A 19,096-nucleotide genomic window follows, 5' to 3' on the forward strand; every position below is an offset into this window, starting at 1 on the left:
TGAACTGCATGCCATCCCTTCTTCCAAGATGTACAATCTACCTCTAAAGATCTATAAACAAATTTGATTAAGGTTGATTAAACACACTCAGACCTGCTTTCAAGCTACTCATCTGTAGCACTACAAAATGTCAAATATTAAAATAAAAGCAATTATTTTCTTTCTGTCAATAAACATTGGCTTGGAAATGATAAATTAGTTTTTTTCTTCTACTACATATTTTCCCAGCTTCATTGCCAATTATCTTGAAATATCTTATGCATATATTTTAATCAATGATGTCCAGAAATTACAGTAGGGAAAATTATTTCAATCTGACTTCTTTCTCCTTAAGCTAGAAACTGAAACTTAACACACACTTTTAAAATATCTAAATATCTCAACTTTCTAGCAACTACCTTAACAATAATTATTAAGATCTTGGAAATGTATTTTTCTATGTTGTTATCAAACATAAGGAAGGAAGATGTTCAATACTGAGTGCTTGATAGACCCCGATAAAAATGGTCATCTTTAGTAGTGCCTCGGTGAAAAATTCTCCAGTCTCCCAGATGATCTTGCCCACTGGGAGAGCCTCAAGAAAAGCATCCATGAAGCATGCAAAGAATCTCTAGGCTTCTCCACAAAGAAACATCAGGACTTGCTTAATGACAATTATAGGGAAATTCAAGTGCCCGTTGACAAAAAAGGGAGAGCCTTTAAAGCTGGGTAGAATAAGATCAGCTCCAAACAGAAATATATCACTTATCACCACATAAAAGCTGAGACCCAGAGGAAAATTTGAAAAAGAACAAGTGGTGGGAGGACAAAAAAAAAAAAGATTAAAAAAAGAGTCATAGTTTGCCAACAACCACTATGTTTGGAATGCAACTTGATTTTTGTAAGACATATCCTTAGAATTATAATATTGTATACCTTTGATTTCCATGGAAGTATAATTTAGAAGTCCCAGGTTAAACTTCTTAAGGACAAAATGATGTAATAAATTAAATAGTACATATTGGCAATTCCAAGTCCACTCCACCTCGATAAGAAAAGAGTGGGGAAGGATGGAAGAATCAGTAAGTCATTGACAGGATGAAATGTAACTAAAACCATATTCATTTTATACATACTTCAGAAGTAGGGTCATGATTTTGCTAACCTGCTCTCATCCAAGTAACATTGCTGAAGTCAAGGGAACTACTGGAGTTATTCAGAGTACCTCACTGAGCCTTATAAAAGACTATATATATGAAGGACACTCTGATTGAACTGTAGCATTGAAGAGTTGTAATGGTATTCAAAATGTTCATAATGATGTTTCTTTAGAATCTGAGCTATATAGAAACTTCTGTATAGTTAATTCATGCTAGATGTGTTGTAAATGCTATTGTAGTATGCAAAGTTACTGGTTAATAAGATGGGGGAGGAAGGGAATACAAAATCTGGATACAGTGTCTTGGATACAAAAAATCATGGACTAAATATAGACATTGGATTTATGACACATTATAACCTGCCTAACATCTGACTCCCCAGATACCTCTCCACTAGGGCTATGCGAAATGGCACTGTTCCATTCTGACTTTAGTTTTGGCGTCTGGATGAAACAGTGTTTTGTGTCGAATTTCATTTCGAGTCCAAACAGCTTCACTGTTTTGCTTTGTCGAAACAGTGAGGCTGTGTTGATGCTGTTTCGATGTTTCACCTGACCATCATGCTGGGGAAATGCTAGATCGGCCTGGGGATGAGTTGACTTCCCATCCCCAGGCCGATCTAGTGCAGGGAATGGGAACTCAGCTCAGCTGGGCTGACTTCCTTTCCCAAGCCCTATCCTAGCCCCAGGGACAGGAAGTCAGCCCAGCTGGGCTGACTACCCGGCCCCAGCCCAATCTAGTGCCAAGGATAGGAAGTCAGCCTAGCTGGACTGTCTTCCCGTCCCCAGTGCTATGGTCAAAACATTTCAACTTCTGAAATGTTTTGACTAGCCTCGTTTTGTTTTGAGGCTATTTCGCAGTCCTTTGTTTTGTTTCGATTTTGCTGTTTCAACCTCAAAATGAGCCAAAACAGTGTTGAAACAAAACGGCTGGTGAAATTTTGCACAGCCCTTCTCTCCACTATTTACCAGCTACATTCATTCTCGCTTCTGCCCTCCCCAAGCCTGTCTCTCACCCACTAACTCCTCAGTTCACATCTTCATTGACTGGCTTTCTTGCATACGCACCAGCCTCTGGCCTCTTTACTATTCATTCCATCCAGGCAGAGTACACACTAACTGTAGGTGCTTCCTCAGCCTGACGAAGGGTATTTATACCCAAAAGCTTGCAAAGAATTTTTTTTCCAACTATTTGACTTGGTCTAATAAAACATATCAGATTTACCCAAAGAACCTTGTCTGCCTTTATATTGGTATAATTTTATATCAAGTGGAGCTTTCATAGTAAATATTGTGCATCCATTGTAGGAGTTGACAGTATTTTAACTTACACTGGGAAAAAATAAGTGCAGACTGACCCTTAGGAGAAGAGGGTAAGGTTAAGACTAGATTAGCTAACAATTTACACAACTTTGACTTACTTAGCTCCTTCCTGCAGCTTTTGCAGTGTTAGCTTTCACCAGTGTTAACTTTGACCAGCCAAATCAAGGGAAAAGGCTTGCATCTACCCTAGGGAAAATCTCAGCTGCTTTTCCTAATAGAAACACATTTTAACATTGCTCCCTATGAGGACTCTCACTGGGAATAGTAAGGACTAGGTGTGAGAGCAAATTTTTCTAAAAGCTTACCTACAAGGGGGGAAAAAAGCCCAGAATAAGTATTCTACAATAGTTTCCAGTGTGAATACTCTGGTTGTTTAGTGAGAATGCTGAGTGCCTTTGGAAGAGATTGCACTGAACAGGAATTCTATGTGTGCAATAAGAGTATCTGCCAGGGGAGCTAAAAGTAGAATAGTCCTATCACTTCCACACTCCATGGCAGGGGTCAGAAATCTTTTGCTAGGGGGGAAGGGGGCATGTTGTGACCCAGACCCCTTGCTACAGGCCGCAAGACTCTGCCCCCTGGAGTAGCCAGCTAACCATGCTTACCCTTACTACTGGTCTCCATCCCCTCTCTGGTAAGGATTGTGGCAGAAAGCCACCTTGGTTTCTCCCCAAAATCTCTGCCCTGTGACACTGTGATAAAATCTCTGTGCTGTGACCATTTGAGTAGGGTGGGCTCAGCAGAGGAGACCATACCCTTACCCTGTCTCTTTAGGTAACTTGAGCTGGCTGCATTCCTGAGGGAGGGGGGAAACCTGCTCCCTCTGCCTACGTGACTGGTACTTGGGTGAGGGGCATCTACCTGGTGGGCTGGAATTTGCCCGGTAACAGGTGATGTATTTCAAATTGGTTGGCTGACAGCCAACCGAGGCTGGCCTCCACTGGACCAGGTGAATGAGGTCACAGGGGCTATATAAGTTAGGATGGGCAAGGAGGCAGTCTCTTCGGCCATGAGGTGAGGCTGGAGCCATGAGAGGGGGACTCAGAGGAGCATAAACATCTGAAAGGGCCCTCTCCCCCAAAAACTCATGAACCAGGAACAGCCGGATGCTAGAAAGGATCTCACCAGCCTCTGGATGAAGTGTGTGAGTAAGCTACTCGAGATCTGATAGATATCTAGCTGGCAGTAACTCAGATGCGTGATTGAAAGGCTACCACAGCCAGACTGTTTGCTTTTCAGGATTTCTAGGATATTGCTCAATCTTGTACCCTATTTTCACCCTACCCCTGTAACCAATAAAGTCTTCCTTTGTGACTGGTGTGGGAGACTTATTAAGGGGTGGGTCTAAATTATGCCTAAGAGACCCCTTAGGTCTGCGGACTAAGGGAGACTGTACTTTTTGCCCCCAGACTTGGGGAAGTGCCCCAAGTGCCTGTACTGGGTCGAGTACCCGTAAGACATTAGGCCTGTGTTTCCCCAAGGATACAGGGCCGGGAGTGAGTCCATTCTTGGGGTGGTGGCAGCGATGTTACCCCCAGGCTAGTGTATGTGCTCCAGGAAGGGGTCGGGCCGGACATAAGGCGCCCCTAGGGAGGCATTTGGAGCCTGGCAGGTGGTCGGACGCAGGGAGGTGGGCAGCTTAACACAGGAGCGCCCGCTACTGGCCCGCCACAAGAATAAGCATACATTTAGTGCACAGCAGGCTCTGCAAGGCACTGGAAAGGGGGGTGCTGCAGAGGGGATGGGCAGCACAGTGCAGCTAGCTAGCATCAATCCCCCATGACATATCAGACATTTGCAGACAAGACTGTATCTCTTTGAGGCCCAGATTCAGCCCATGGGCTGTAGGTTGCCAACCCCCACTCTTTGGTATTTCATAAGAGTTTGCCCAGGAAGACAAACCCTGAGACTGGCTTCTTGGTGAGTTTTATCTTCTTTAATGGAAGTTAGAACTCAAATCTCTAAAGGTCAATAAGTCCCTGTGCATCATCAAGGCTGTTTAAGAGAGTCCAAAACTGATCTGCAATGTTCAAATACATGGTAAATTTTACAATCATACCTACCCCATACTGGAGGCTAAAATTGTGTGTATAGTTAATGCTCCAATAGGTTAGCTGTAGGGTACTAACAAATGAGAAATGCCTACACAACCTTCAGGGCAGTGGAGAATCAGGCTGATACATTTAAAAGAGAATCATGGAAAAGTATGGATGGAAGGGACCACAGGAGGTAATCTAATCCAGCCCCCTGCCAGAGGCAGAATCATTCCTATCTACCAAGCTGAATCTGTCACATGGGCCATATCCCTGATACCCCTGTTTACGTATCTGCCAAACTCAACAGGACACCTTTGTGGGTTACAGTCCATGCTACCAGCTGCTCATTTAACATCAGGGTAAGCAAACTATAATTTGGCTTACCTTCTCCATGACTGATAAGTAGCTACCTATCTAATCAAACACTGTGACTCTCTAACTGCTATAGGCAAGAGCAGCAGAAGAGTCCTGTAAAAATTGATATTGCAAGGGGAATTTATGTAGGCAGAATGTTATTACTCTTGCTGGAATTTAACCTGGATATTGAAGTGAACATCACTAGTCTTGTGAGTCAGGGAAAATGTCAGTGAGAGAATATTATTCCTTTCATTTTTAAAGGAAGATTTACACTGACAGTTAAAATGAAAATAAATGTGATTCTGAACCTGGCTCTGCTATCCTTCTGTGTACAGCATCCTCTTGAAGTTGATGAGAATTTGATTGTAGACTGATGATATAATTGACTGAGATGTATATTAATAAAACAAATATAATGGAACTGTTCTCTTGACCAAAGTGACCAAGATATGGTCCCAGAGCAGCTTTGTTCTTGTTGCTAATAAGTAGAGCACTTTCCTGGTGAGAAGAGAGGCTTCACCACACCTCCTGTTAGTTTAATTTTGAAATGGATTGGAATTTTGGCTCCATTGAACAAAAGAGCCTTCAGCCAATCTGCTCTGTACTCCCTAACAGATGTGTTGAGGCAATTAACAATATTTCAAGGCAGTCTAAATACCTTCTATAGAGAAGGCAAACTTGTGTTCCAAAATCTAGCCTCTAATTATTATCAAATAATGCTTATAGTTCTTAGGATTGCTTAATAAAATCTTTAATACTAGTTGAATGTAAGCACACATGTCTGGAACTGCGATCCATAGCTTTATGAGCTATGAAGAAGCCCATTCATCTTAGTGAGGTATTTAAATATGAAACCTAAAAAAGCAGTTGAGATTCAATATTGATAACTATTTCACTACAGATAATTTTAGCAGTAATGTTCAACTCTCGCACTTACTCTGCAACAGTAAATTATCTCATTTACCTTTTTAGCACTAAAACTTCCAACTACACTAACACATTATGATGCATCACAGGGATGTCCCACTGGCAACCTGTAGACTGCATTAATTAATCCCCCTGAGGGATTAATTTGTGGCCCTGAGGCTTTCATTTAACTGCCGCTTTCCCCATTGCTCCAGCTGTAGCGGCAGCCAGGGTCTCTGGATCTCCTCTCTCTTTCTTATGTGAAATAGTATCTGTCTAAAGTTTTTACTAGAAGGCATCTCAGGGGAAATGAATCAGTAAACAGAATACAAGTGAAGTGGTCAGAATCATGTTACATATATATTTTTCACATGGCTACTACTACCATGTAAACTAGCATATACCTTAACAAAATACTCAATAATTTAAATAAAGAACATCTCTGTGAATAATACAACAGGACATATTATCCTGCATTTTTAAATGGGGTAACTTCATCTGTAAATATCTTTTATTCAGATCAAGACTCAAGTGGGATCTTGACATTATTTTGTCTTTTTAAGATGTATGCTACTGTTAGCCATGGGATAGACTCTTTTCTTTAGCTTGTATGCTGTTTTCCCTTTAAGTGTATGTTTCAGTACTTTACTGGATGGTGACAAATTGCTGAACACCTCCCAAGATCAAGCTCTATGGGACTTAGACAAGGAGAACTTAGGGGTTTGAATATAAAGACTACTGCATTGTTTTCAAAAGAAACATGATGGCAACCTTGGTTTTTTATTCAGGTGAGAACATTTTAATCTGACTGCTTATAAGGGCACCTAATGTAATCCTGGAGGTAAAAAAACCAACCCTATTACAGATTTTGGGCCACTTCCCCTTAAATGCATTCAGAAAATCCTAACTGGAATTAAAAACAAAAGGAGAGAACAGCTGTGTAAACCGGACAACCAGAGGACTGTTGAGATAACAATCTCTCGAGACTGTGTTGTTTAAGGGTATTAAATCCCTAAAATACCCGTAAAATGGATTGTAGATTTGTGTTGGGCTTGAGTCATAACAATAGGTCTCAGCATAAATGAAATTACTTAAAGTAATCATTCTTGTAATAAACGTTAAATTTCTGATGTAATTAATTATTCTGCCATAATGCCACAATTGGCAGGCTTTATTATTAAATTATTCATTAATTTTCATGCCTGTTTTTGAAGGCAAGTAATGGAAAAACAAATCATAGTGTTGTTAATAAAGTTCAGTTTATGACGGACCTTTTACTGTGTTTTTATGAGGACCCTTTGTTTAGAACTTTACTAATTTTATTAAATTATTCACAAGTACACTCTTTCTTGTCTATGCTCTCATCAGTAGAACTCATTTAACTGAGAGACCTACATAAGGATATTACACGGGGGGCCCTTGAAAAATGAGAGTGAACCTAATATAAGTAGACATTTATTTGCCTTTATGTACATTTCACCACCTATTATGTGGCATCATTAAAGCCTGTCCGGACAATCTTTCATAGGTATTATAGGTATCATAGTGCTTAGGGTTGGAAGGGACCAAAACAGGTCTGACACCCTGCCCTGGGCAGGAATGGGTCCTGGGGTCATATCACCCCAGCCAAATATCTGTCCAGCCTCCTCTTGAAGACCCCCAAGGTAGGAGAGAGTACCACCTCACTTGGCAGCCCATTCCAGAGCCTGGCAGCCCTAACTGTAAAGTAACGTCTCTTGATATCCAGCCTGAACCGTCTCTCTAACAATTTGTGGCCATTATTCCTAGTAACCCCAGGTGGTGCCTGGGGGAACAGAGCCTGCTGGTCCCCCCTGGTGAGTTTGTAAACTGCCACCAGATCCCCTCTCAGCCTTCTCTTGTGGAGACTGAATAGGTTCAGGCCCTTTAGCTTCTCTTCGTAAGGCCTGCCTTCCTGCCCCTTGACCATGTGAGTGGCCCTCCTCTGGACCCTCTCAATGCTAGCCACATCACTCTTGAGGTGCAGCACCCAGAACTGGATGCAGTACTCCAACTGTGGCCTGACCAATGCCGCATAGAGGGGAATGATTACCTCCCTGGACCTGCTTGTGATACATCTGTAGTTGCACGACAAGGTGCAGTTAGCCTTACTGACCGCTTCCTGGCATTGGCAGCTCATGTTCATCCTGTTGGCTCTAAGATCCCTTTCTGCCACCATGCTGACAAGAAGGGTGCTCCCCAGCCAGTACGTGTGTTGCTGGTTCCTTCTCCCTAGATGCACCACCTTGCACTTGTCTGCGTTGTATTCCATCCTATTGTCATCCATCCGCCTCTGTAATTTGTCTAGATCTAGCTGGATGCTGGATTCTGTCCCTCCCCTCCAGCGTGCCCACCTTGCCCTACAACTTGTTGTCACCAATGAATTTGGACAGTGTGCATTCCACACCCACATCCAGATTGCTGATAAAAATGTTGAACAGTACAGGCCCCAGGACGAAGCCCTGGGGGACTCCACTGCCCACATCCCTCCAGGTCTAAAACGACCCATCCACAACCACTCTCTGGGTGCGACTATTGAGCCAATTTGTCACCCATCTGACTGTGTAGGCATCAATGCCGCAGTCACCAAGTTTTTTTAAGAGAATGCAGTGGGAAACTGTCAAAGGCTTCCTTAAAGTCTAGGAAGAAGACATCCACCCCAACACCCTCGTCCAGGGACTTTATGACCTGATCATAAAAAAAAACCAGGTTAGTCAGTCAGGACCTGCCCTCAGTGAACCCATGTTGGTTGCCCCTGAGCATTACCTCCCCTACTGGGCCCTTGCAGATATGCTCCTTGATAATTTTCTTAAAGGTCTTCCCAAGGACCGAGGTAAGACAGACAGGCCTATAATTGCTGGGGAACTCCTTTCTCCCCTTCTTGTAAATGTGGACCACATTGGCTCTTTTCCAATCCTCTGGTACCTGACCAGTGCCCCACAAGTGCTCATAGAGCCGTGCCAGGGACCCCACTATGTCTCCCACCAATTCCCTCAGCACCCTCGGGTAAAGAGCATCTGGGCCTACTAATTTAAAGAGGTCCAGCCCCTCCAAAAGTTCCCTAACTAGGTAGTCCTTAACCCTAGGCATGGTGGTGCCACCCCTGGGTCCATCCGCAATTCTAGTGGGGGAGATGTCCCTGGTCCCTGTTTAGGAATATGGAAGCAAAGGATTCGTTAAAGGGGTCAGCTTTTTTGTTTGCTGCAATCACCAGATTGCCAAGCCTATCCCGTAGGGACTCCACGTTACCCGGTGCCTTCTTCTTACTTCCTATGTATTTGAAAAAGGACATTTTATTATCCTTAATTCTGGTTGCTAGCCCTAGCTCCATCTCTGCTTTGACCTTCCTAACAGCCCCCCTGAAGTCCCGAGCAATGGAGATGTAATCCTTCTTTGGTGATAGCCCCTTGCTTCCACTGTTTGTATGCCTCCTTTTTTTCTCTCAGGCATCCCTGGATGCCTTTGCTGAGCCATGGGGGCTTCTTAGCACTCCTGCCTCCCTTGGTGCACATTGGGACTGACTCCCTTTGAGCTCGGGGGATCGTCTCCTTGAGGAACAACCACCTGTCTTGGACTTCCATGTCATTGAAATCTGAGACCCCAATGCCTCTCCTACTAACCTTCTTAGCTTACAGAAGTCAGCCCTCCTGAAGTCTAGGACCTCTGCCTTGCTGCTTGCTTTCACCAGCCTGTGCTGGATAGTAAATTCCAGCAGACGATGATCACTGTCACCCAGGTGGTCAGGTACCTGCAGAACCCTCACCAGGTCATCGCCTGTGGCAAGGACCAACCAAGTCCAGCAAGGCATTTCCCCTGGTGGGACTATGCACTTCCTGGGTTAGGAGGAGGTCCTGTATGCCAGCTAGGAACCTATGTAAGCGGTCAGACCTGGCTGACTGCTCCTCCCAGCAGATGTTTAGGTAGTTTAGGTCCCATAACAACCATATCCCTTGACTTTACTGCCTCTATGAGCTGACCTGAGAATTCCAGGTCCAGCTTGTACCCCTGGTTAGGCGGTCTGTAGTAGACACCTACTATTAAATCTCTTTCCTCATGCCCCCCTTGCATTCTTACCCAGAGCACCTCATTTTGCCCCTCCTCTGACCCCAACCTGATCATTGAGAATGTGTATTGCTCTTAGATGTATAGTGCTACACCCCCTCCTCTTTTCCCTGCTCTCTCACCTGTACAGCCTGTATCCCTTGATGTCCACTGCCCAGTCATGGATAGAATCCCACCAGGTTTCCATGAGCCCCACTAGGTCTGGGTTTGTGCTAACTAGCAGGAGAGTGAGTTCCTCCTGCTTTGTCCCCATGCTTCAAGTATTTGTGTAGAGGCATTTGAGGCCTCCTGTAGGTGCCCGTGCTTCCCCCTTGTTCCTAAGCCTGCCCTGGCCCCTGTCACTTACTTGGATACTACCTGTGCACATCACCTGGCTTGACGGTGAAGTGTCCTCATGTTTCTCTGTGTCCCCGTCCTCCAGCGAACCTAGTTTAAAGCTCACCGTAGGAGATCATCCAACTGGGAAGAAAAAACACGCTTACCTTCTGGGGAGAGATGAAGCACATCCCACCCAAGCATGTCCTCTTTCTTCATAATCGGAACCTGTAAAGGATACTTACTTCACTTTGGCAGTTTTCTAAGCTAAGGCTGTCTTAGTCCTTGTACAGACATACAAGTGAACAGATGTTCAGGCTTTTTCTCTCAGAGTAAGAATGGCCACATCAGGAGAAAAATAAAATGGGGACAACAATGGTTAAAACACTTCCAGGACAGTTTCTCCTGGGAGACTGAATGTCAGTACATGCTGTGCCTCGCTCAGAAAGGAACAAAGTCCTCCAATATCACCAACCCGCTACCCCCACAACAGGGACACTATGTCACTTGGAGGACTCTGTAGCTCCAGCAGGGAGCAGAACATGCCCCTTCACAATCTCCATGTTATGCTGATGCGAAACATAGGTTGATCATGGGCACAGCCAGTCATGCTGAGATCTATGCACAGGGCTCCCTCCTGGCTCCACAGTGTCAGCACTGAAAACTCTCTTCCCTTAAGAGCTCAGTATTCAAATGTATGTACATGTGGCACTGGATAAGTTTCTCTATCAGGAGAAAAAACCTAAGAGAATTCTCCCAGATTATTTGAATGTATGTATGCAGCCTTAGCTTTTTTCCCTGTAATATCAATATTCATATAATATGCCTCCTACAACATTAGTGGTAGGACTTGGTTCTTGAATTAAGGACAGCCATCAGTGACAAATAGTTACAGTGTATTAAACACCAATCATAATGTGAAGACGATACCTTTTTTTAGGGATCTGTCATATTTTAAAGACATGTTTTGGCAGTGCTTATATAGTTTGTCATGAAATACTACTTGTATGCCTGCAAGACAGTGAATACTTTTTAATTAATTAATTTATTGGTCATTTGTATTTTTCTATTTCCTCTAGATAGGTTAGCAATATTCAGGTGACAGGAAGCTAATGGATAGCACTTGGAGGAAATTAATTAGGTCATAAAAAAGACTTTATTATACACATCATGCTCTCCCTCTTTATGTAAGTGAAGGCTGAAAGCATGAAAATAAATTAATGTTTCTCATCATGGTACATTTCCACATTGATATAGCTATTCAAACCAGAGAAATCTATTTGTTTTCATAGTATTTAAAGATATTTGTCTATATTAATAATGTGCAAAATTTAAGGTGTCATAGAGTAGCATAAAATCTAAGCTCACAATCATCACAACTAAAATGACAGTAGCTAATTGCAGTTTGTCATATGTGAAATACTTCTGTGATATCATTAAAACTCATAAAGAAAAGGTAATTTCTCTGCTACTAGAATTCACCCTTAGCATCCTTTTCCCAGAAAGAATTCTGCTTCACTTCCTTCTGCTTTCATCAGTTGTTCTGTAGGTCCCTGATGGAATTTTATACAGAGACAGTATTAGTAGTGCTCATGACAGCATTCAAGCATTCATGTGTGGGAAGCTTGTTGTTATGGAACCAGGTTGGTAAATCACACAGAACTTTTTTTCACGCAATGCATGATGAAAAGATGGCATTTCTGTGAGCCATCTCCTCTTTTGCTGACACCACTGACTGTGTTTAAAACTTTAAAGGTACACATTTATGCATTTACCATGCACAGAGAAGGTTCCTATGCAAATGAAGACAGAAGACACATTAATGTTACCTAGCTACCAGTATGCCACATCCTCTTCTTGAGATGCTCCGAGTAGAAAGGGTCTGATTTTTTCTCAGTGAAAATCTCATGAAGGCTTCCCATGTGCTTAAGTATAGTAGAGACAGACTTACTACTTGCTGCCAAAAAATCATTTATTGAATTCAGATGATGTTTCTCTTCACAAACTGTCTGTGTTCATTACGGGTTCTATGAATTTGTTCAATGTTCTAAAATGACTGTATTCCACTGATACTTTATGTAAACATTCAGTTGACTGGTTCAATAACATATATATGAAAGTCATGGTAGTTTTTCCATTCTCTTAGGCCACATGGTGTATTTCTGCTATCTAACTAAATAGGAACTCTGAGACTAAGGTTTCTGGTTCAAATATTCACTATTATTACATATTCAAAATCCACTTTCCATTCATATTCTGCAATATTAACTTAAAGTGTGTCATTCTAAAATCTCTACTGTAATCATAGAGGCTAATAAAATGCTCAATCTAGCAAATGCTATCTAGAAGAGAGGATACTACCCATTTGTCATTGGGACCACTCATAATAAGCAATTTCCTCCAGCTCAATACCAAGTAAGCGATATCACAGATATCAAAAGCAAATATAAATATATCTCAATTAAAGCCAAATGATTCAAAAACATGAATGGATATTCTCATGTGACTTTATTTCAGTATTTTATATTTTCATAGAATTTAAGGCTAAAAGGTGCATTGGATCATCTTGTCTTACTTCCTATATACTGCACACATTACAATTTAACCAAACACCCTATTTTAAACCCAAAGATTTTACTTAGCCCTAAACTTTTCACGCATACAGAAACTAAACTGTGGGTGCCACAGACAGAAAACTGGAAAACCAATATGCTGTCAGAGACTAAGGACCATGTAATCAGTTAGATCACATATATCCAACAACGACACCCCTTCCTGTACACAGAGGCAAAAAACCTGAAAGGTCCCTGTTAGTCTGCCCTTGGAGGAGAAATCATTTCCTCACTTTACATCTGATGATCATTAGGTTCCTGAGCATGTGAACATGATATACCAGCCAAGTATCTAAGGAACAGTATTGTCTCTACCATTTCAAAGTACAGGTGTCCCATTTTTAGCTATGGCCAATCTGTCTGTGAGGGAGTGTCAGTCATATCCCCCACACCCACCTTTTTGAAATCCTATATCTGCCCATGCTTATATAGATTTCATAGACATTAGGGCTGGAAGGGACCTCGAAGATCATTAAATTCAGCCCCCTGACCGGGGGGTAGGAAGTCAGCTAGGGTCAAAGGATCCCAGCAAGATAAGCATCCAATCGTTTCTTGAATGAGTCCAGAGTAGGTGCCTGCACAACTTTTGGATGCAGTCTATTCCATGTCCTAGGGGCTCAGACAGTCAATACATTTTTTCTTATGTCCAGCCTAAAGTGGTCTTGGAGGAGTTTATGACCGTTGGTCCTTGTTTTTCCTTGGGGCGCTCTGGTGAACAGAAGTTCTCCCAGATCCTGATGTACACCCCTTACATACTTATAAGCAGCCACCAGGTCCCCCCTGAGCCTGCGCTTTTCCAGGCTGAAGAGTCCCATGGCTCTAAGACTCTCTTCATAAAACCTATTCTCTTGCCCTCTGAATAGGCACATGGCTCTCTCCTCTGGACTCTCTCAAGCTTCTCGACATCCTTCTTGAATTGTAGAGCCCAGAATTGGATGTGGTACTCCAGATGCAGCCTCACCAAGGCCGAGTACAATATGGATGCAAGCCAGAATTTTGTTTGCTTTACCAGCTGCAACATCGCATTGGTGGCTTATGTTCATCTTGTGGTCAATCATGACTTCCAAGTCTCTTTCAGCAGTGGCGCTAGTGAGCGTACCACTGATGAGCCTATAAGCGTGCTGCAGGTTTTTTCCCCACGGTGGAGTATGTTACATTTATCAGTATTGAATGTCATCAAATTTGTATCTGCCCACTTACTAAGTTTATCCAAGTCAGCCTGGATCACTAGCCTATCCTCAGGTGTGGATGCTGCGCCCCAAAGTTTGGTGTCATTGGCAAACTTAGCCACTGTGCTTCTGACACTAATGTCCACCTTGTTGATAAAGCTGTTAAAGATGCTTACAAACTTGGCAAAGATTCTTAATACACAAAAGTAACACTTTTGCCTTAAGAACTAATTAAAATGAACTGAGTAAAACCATACTAGCCCTGTGGAAATCACATTTGAGAAGGTGTTAATCGGAACAATTTTAGAATGCACATGTTTAGTAAAGTACACATTTTAAGTGGTTTCTTATAAAATAACTAATAATTTATAGTCAAAGAATTTAGAAATTAGATTATTTAAAATTATTGCAAGGTTGGGGTAATCAGTTGACCAAAGAGACAAATCAAACTTTTCTGGAATACAAATTAAGCATTTATAATAGCGTGCTCTCAGTTTAAGTGATTTTTTTTCACATGTTAAAGTTATCATGAACAAAAAGCTAATCACTGCATGTACAGTAGAGTCACAACTTATTTAGATAGCAAAAAGTTCCACCTTTCATATATTTCAAATTACTAGTATTTTATTTTAATGTAATTTACCATTTTATGCTACAATACAAGTTAAAACTGGTACAAAAGCTATGCACAATCAGATTTTTATATCAAGGTTTCTCAGTCAAATAAGGATTTCTCACTGGCCTAATGGTTAGTCCATCTTTCTTTCCTGATCATTCTTTGGATTTCCGGCTATTGGCACCTACACCTATTTGCAGAGTTGAATGCTGAATCATGTCTATCTATATATTAAGAGGTTTTTTTTAAAAATAATTACACAATACTAATTTTTCAAAGGCTAAAGTTAAATTAGTTAGGCAGACTACTCAAGCACCAAGTTAGAAGCTCTGCTTATTATACATATTCTAATTAGCTTTAAAATTAATTCAAGAAAGAAAAAAATATTATGGTATCATGGACTACTGAAAAGTCATTATAGGCACTGTACAGAGAACTGATATGGTTTTATCCATCACTTTATTTTATCATAATATCCATTGTAGAAGATGTGGAGATACTAAAATCAAAGCAAATCACTATATCATACATGTTTTGGTAGTGCTGGAATGATGTTGTAGGCATGACGGCTAAGAATTTTGGGGCAAGACAAAGATTTTCTGTGGGTGATATCTTTCATTGAACCAACTACTTGGTTGGGATAGACTTATACAAGCTTTCAGATGCAAAGCATTCTTCATTACATGCAATAAAAGATATTGCAAATATCCCATAAACATCCTTTCTTTTAACTGTATCATATCAATTTAGTAAATCATAGGGGATCAAGGAAAGTAGAGTTGGAAGGAACCTCATGAAGTTATCTAGCCCAACCCCTGCTCAAGGCAGGATAATCCTTGACTAGATCATGTCAGTCAAGTGTCTAACCTCTTTTAACCTCTGTCTGTTCTTTTAAATTTTCAAAGATAGTGATTCTACAGCTTCTCCAGCTAGCCTGTTTCACTCTTCTAGTCAGAAAGTTCATCCTAATCTCCAAGCTAAATTTCCTCTGCTGCATCTTGCTCTTAATCCTACAGCCACAGAAAAAAATCTATTTCCATCCTGTTCATAAGCACCCTTCAGGTATTTGAAAACTGTTATCAAACCTCTTTGTAGTCTTCTTGTTTCTAGGCTAAATAACCCCAGTTTCTTTCAGGTTTTCCACACAAGTCATGTTTTCCAAGCCTCTAATCAATTGTATTGCTCTCCATCCGACTCTTTCCAATCTGTCCCCATCTTTCTTGAAGTGCGGGCCCCAAAACTGGGCACAGTTTCCCAGATGAGGGTACACCTCACAGTTGCCACATAGAGTGGTAGACTCACTTTTCTTTCTTAGCATGAGGCACTTCTGTTAATTCAACCCAGTATTCTGTTAGCCTCTGTGTGCAACAAGAGCACGCTCCTGCTTCATATTCAATTTTGAGTCCAGGATAAACCCCAGTCCTTCTTTGCAGTACCGCAGCCTAGCCAATCATTTTCTAGTTGGTATTTGGTGAAGGTGGTTATGCCATCCTAAGTGCTAGACTTCGCATTTGGGCCCTTGTTGAATTTTATCTGATTGATTTTTGGACCATTCTCCATGTTATCGTTCTGGATCCTAACCTTACCCTCCAGAGTGTCTGCAACTGAACCCAAATTGGTGTCATATCAACATTTGCTAAGTGTACACTCAATACCATCCTCCAAATCAACAATGAAAATGTTAAAAAATACCAGACCCAAGACAGACTCCTGAAAGATACCGCTCCTCTAGATACTGAGCCAACTATTGACTATGTATTAACCCAACCAGTTATGTATACACCTTACAGTATTTTAATCTATTCTGTATTTTCGTATCATATTAGTGAGCATGTTGGGGAAGACATCATTGCTAAAGTCAATATGCTCTTCTCATGCTCAGAGCCTGTCAACTTACCATAGAAGGAAAACAAGTTGTCCAGGTATGACTTGCTTTTGGTGAATCCATGCTGGTTGTTCCCAGTCACGTTATTCAGACTTAAACAAAGCTGGGTGCTTGAAGCCTTATGAACTAGCTGTACAATGAGTGTTAATGTAAATGGTAGAGAGGGGTACAAGTTAAAATGTTTTTACATGTCTTTGAAAACATCTCTCTATTTCTGTATTATTTTCCTTAAGTATTATAATACCAAGGAGCTCTCATCAGGGACCAGGCTCCTGTTGTGCTAGACACTGTACAAGCACAGAATAAAAAGATATTCTCTGCTACAAAGAACTTACAGTCTTAAGTATAGACAAAGACAACAGATGGGTACAGACAGACTGCAGAGTACAAGGAAACAAGACAATATTGGATGGCATGATAGGCAGTAAATTCAGCACTCCAGAAGCCTAACTGCTGTCAATTTTTTTTTGCCTCATGGAAAAGATGAATTTTAAGGAAGGACTTGAACAATGAGTCAACTCTGTGGGTATTTGCTAGGTGCTCTTCCTAAGCATAAAGTGAAGCAATGGAGAAAATAAAAATGTGCATGTTTGAGAATTTAAGAAATGGGCAAAGTAAGGTGGCATTATTGCAGGCAGAAATCAATTCTGATGCAATGTGAGGGGTGGTAGCTGGTGTCTGGATAGTCTATGAAGGACCTAGACAGTGAAAACAGTTATGACAGGCTGGAGAAGGATGAGTCAGTAGTTAGTCATGAACTAGGAAAATGATCTGTAAAGTAGTAGTGCTAACTACTGCTTTATAGTAGTGCTAATGTCTATTTGGGGACAAACATTGAAGTTTTGTGGGTTGTGAAACCATACAATAGAAGTATTTGAGCTATTAATTCCTACGTTTGCTGGAAAATGACTTAAAGATTCCTCTTTTAGAGCTGAATTGTAGTTTGTTCTTATTACAAAATTACTGTTGATAGGCAGTCTTCTTTTGCAAAGTATACAAGCACCTATTTAATTGCTTTCCTCAGTCAGGGCTGTGAACTCAGTGCAGAAACTAGTCAGGCATAGCCCATCTCTATACTACACAGCAAAGTATATCACTGAAGGCACCATGATAATTTATTATTATAGAGCCAAATCTTGAAATCTTCACTCACTCCTTACTGAGGCAAAACTCTCAATGAGTTACTTGAGTTTTCCTCCATAAATCATGAATGAGATGTAGCTTATATCTTATCAAGAATTATGAAGGTAGAGAGCTCAGTTATATAAAAATGTCTGATTCCTGGTACTGTGGTAATCCCTAGCAAAATAAAAACATATTCTTCATGGTAAAAATGAGTCATTACATTAAAAATAAACTAATGGTCAGACTCATTTATACCATCATGCTGCACATCTAATTGGAATCCTTTCAACTTTCACATTCAAAATTGAAATGTTAGGCTTGAAATAGGCAAAGTTTATCTCTCTTAATAGAATGGGTTAAGTGATATAAGGCAGTTGACAAAATCTAGTCAAAAAGCAGAAGTAGGAATAGTATGAGCCTAAGAAATAGTTTGTGTGGAAAAGAGAGAATAAAAAAATGTCAGGCTTTTCATTAATTGCTTGAAGTTTTCAAAAATTAATTACACCCACAGCCTTGTTTATTAGAGCAAACAAATGCCTTCTAGTATAGTGAATGGAGAAATGTAGGATGGAAAGAAAATAAATATAACTCTACTAACTTCCCTACTTCTAACTAAAGTTATTCCTTGAATTTAATTTAAATGCAAAGACCTCAGTCATGAAGCTAATTACTAATCCTTGATATAGTTACAGAAGCAACCACCTTCATAATTAATTCATTAAAATGTTTGTATTCCTGGGCATTAAGAATACCAATGTTGACTTTCAAAAGCAGGAATATTGGTCTTGACATTTTGCCTCTTCAGAGATTTGCAATTTTCTAACTGTTAATTCCCAATTCCACATGAAGAGCAACTGATGCTGATTCTTCTCTCACACAGACTCACTTAAATCAGTGTACCTACCTTGAAATCAGTGGAGCTGTGCTATTGCAAAGCTGAGAATTGAGTTCCTATCTCTAAGAATGATTTAAAAGAATATTATGATAACAGCTAAGGAAACACACCTAAGAAGCAAAGCCGTATGCTTTTTGTTTGCAAGACATACCTGTATTTCTCACTTCCATGTCACTAGGAAGACTGTATCAGTATGCCATCAAACAGAGCTTATTTCCTTAGATTTTAACCAGCAATGAAAAGTAAGACGGTTTGTGGCTCTATGTCAGAGGACAGCATGGATGGAGGCTGAAGAGGTAGACAGAAAGTGTTCCTTGCAGCACAGAGATCTTACAGTTCTAGTGCAACGGACATTGCTAGACTTCCCTAGGCAAGTCAGAAGGAATGGGGAGAATGGAACTGCCCATTTCCGTGCCCTGATCCGCAGGGTTAGCCTACAGAGTAGAAAGCGGAAACTACTGTATCCTCTTCAAGTGTGGCAGAGGAGTCTTGCTTAACCTGCTTTCCCCTGAACATCAGGGAAGATCCTTGAACACAGAATGCTCTTGTTTCAGGCACATTTCTTTCTGGAAATCTTCCTGGGGTCATGGCCCACTTGCCTACCACTCCATCCCATTGTCCTCATGACACAGAGCAGTC

Source organism: Crocodylus siamensis, chromosome 1 (assembly GCF_052110815.1).
Source record: "Crocodylus siamensis isolate JL-2025a chromosome 1, ASM5211081v1, whole genome shotgun sequence".
NCBI classification, from domain to species: Eukaryota; Metazoa; Chordata; order Crocodylia; family Crocodylidae; genus Crocodylus; species Crocodylus siamensis.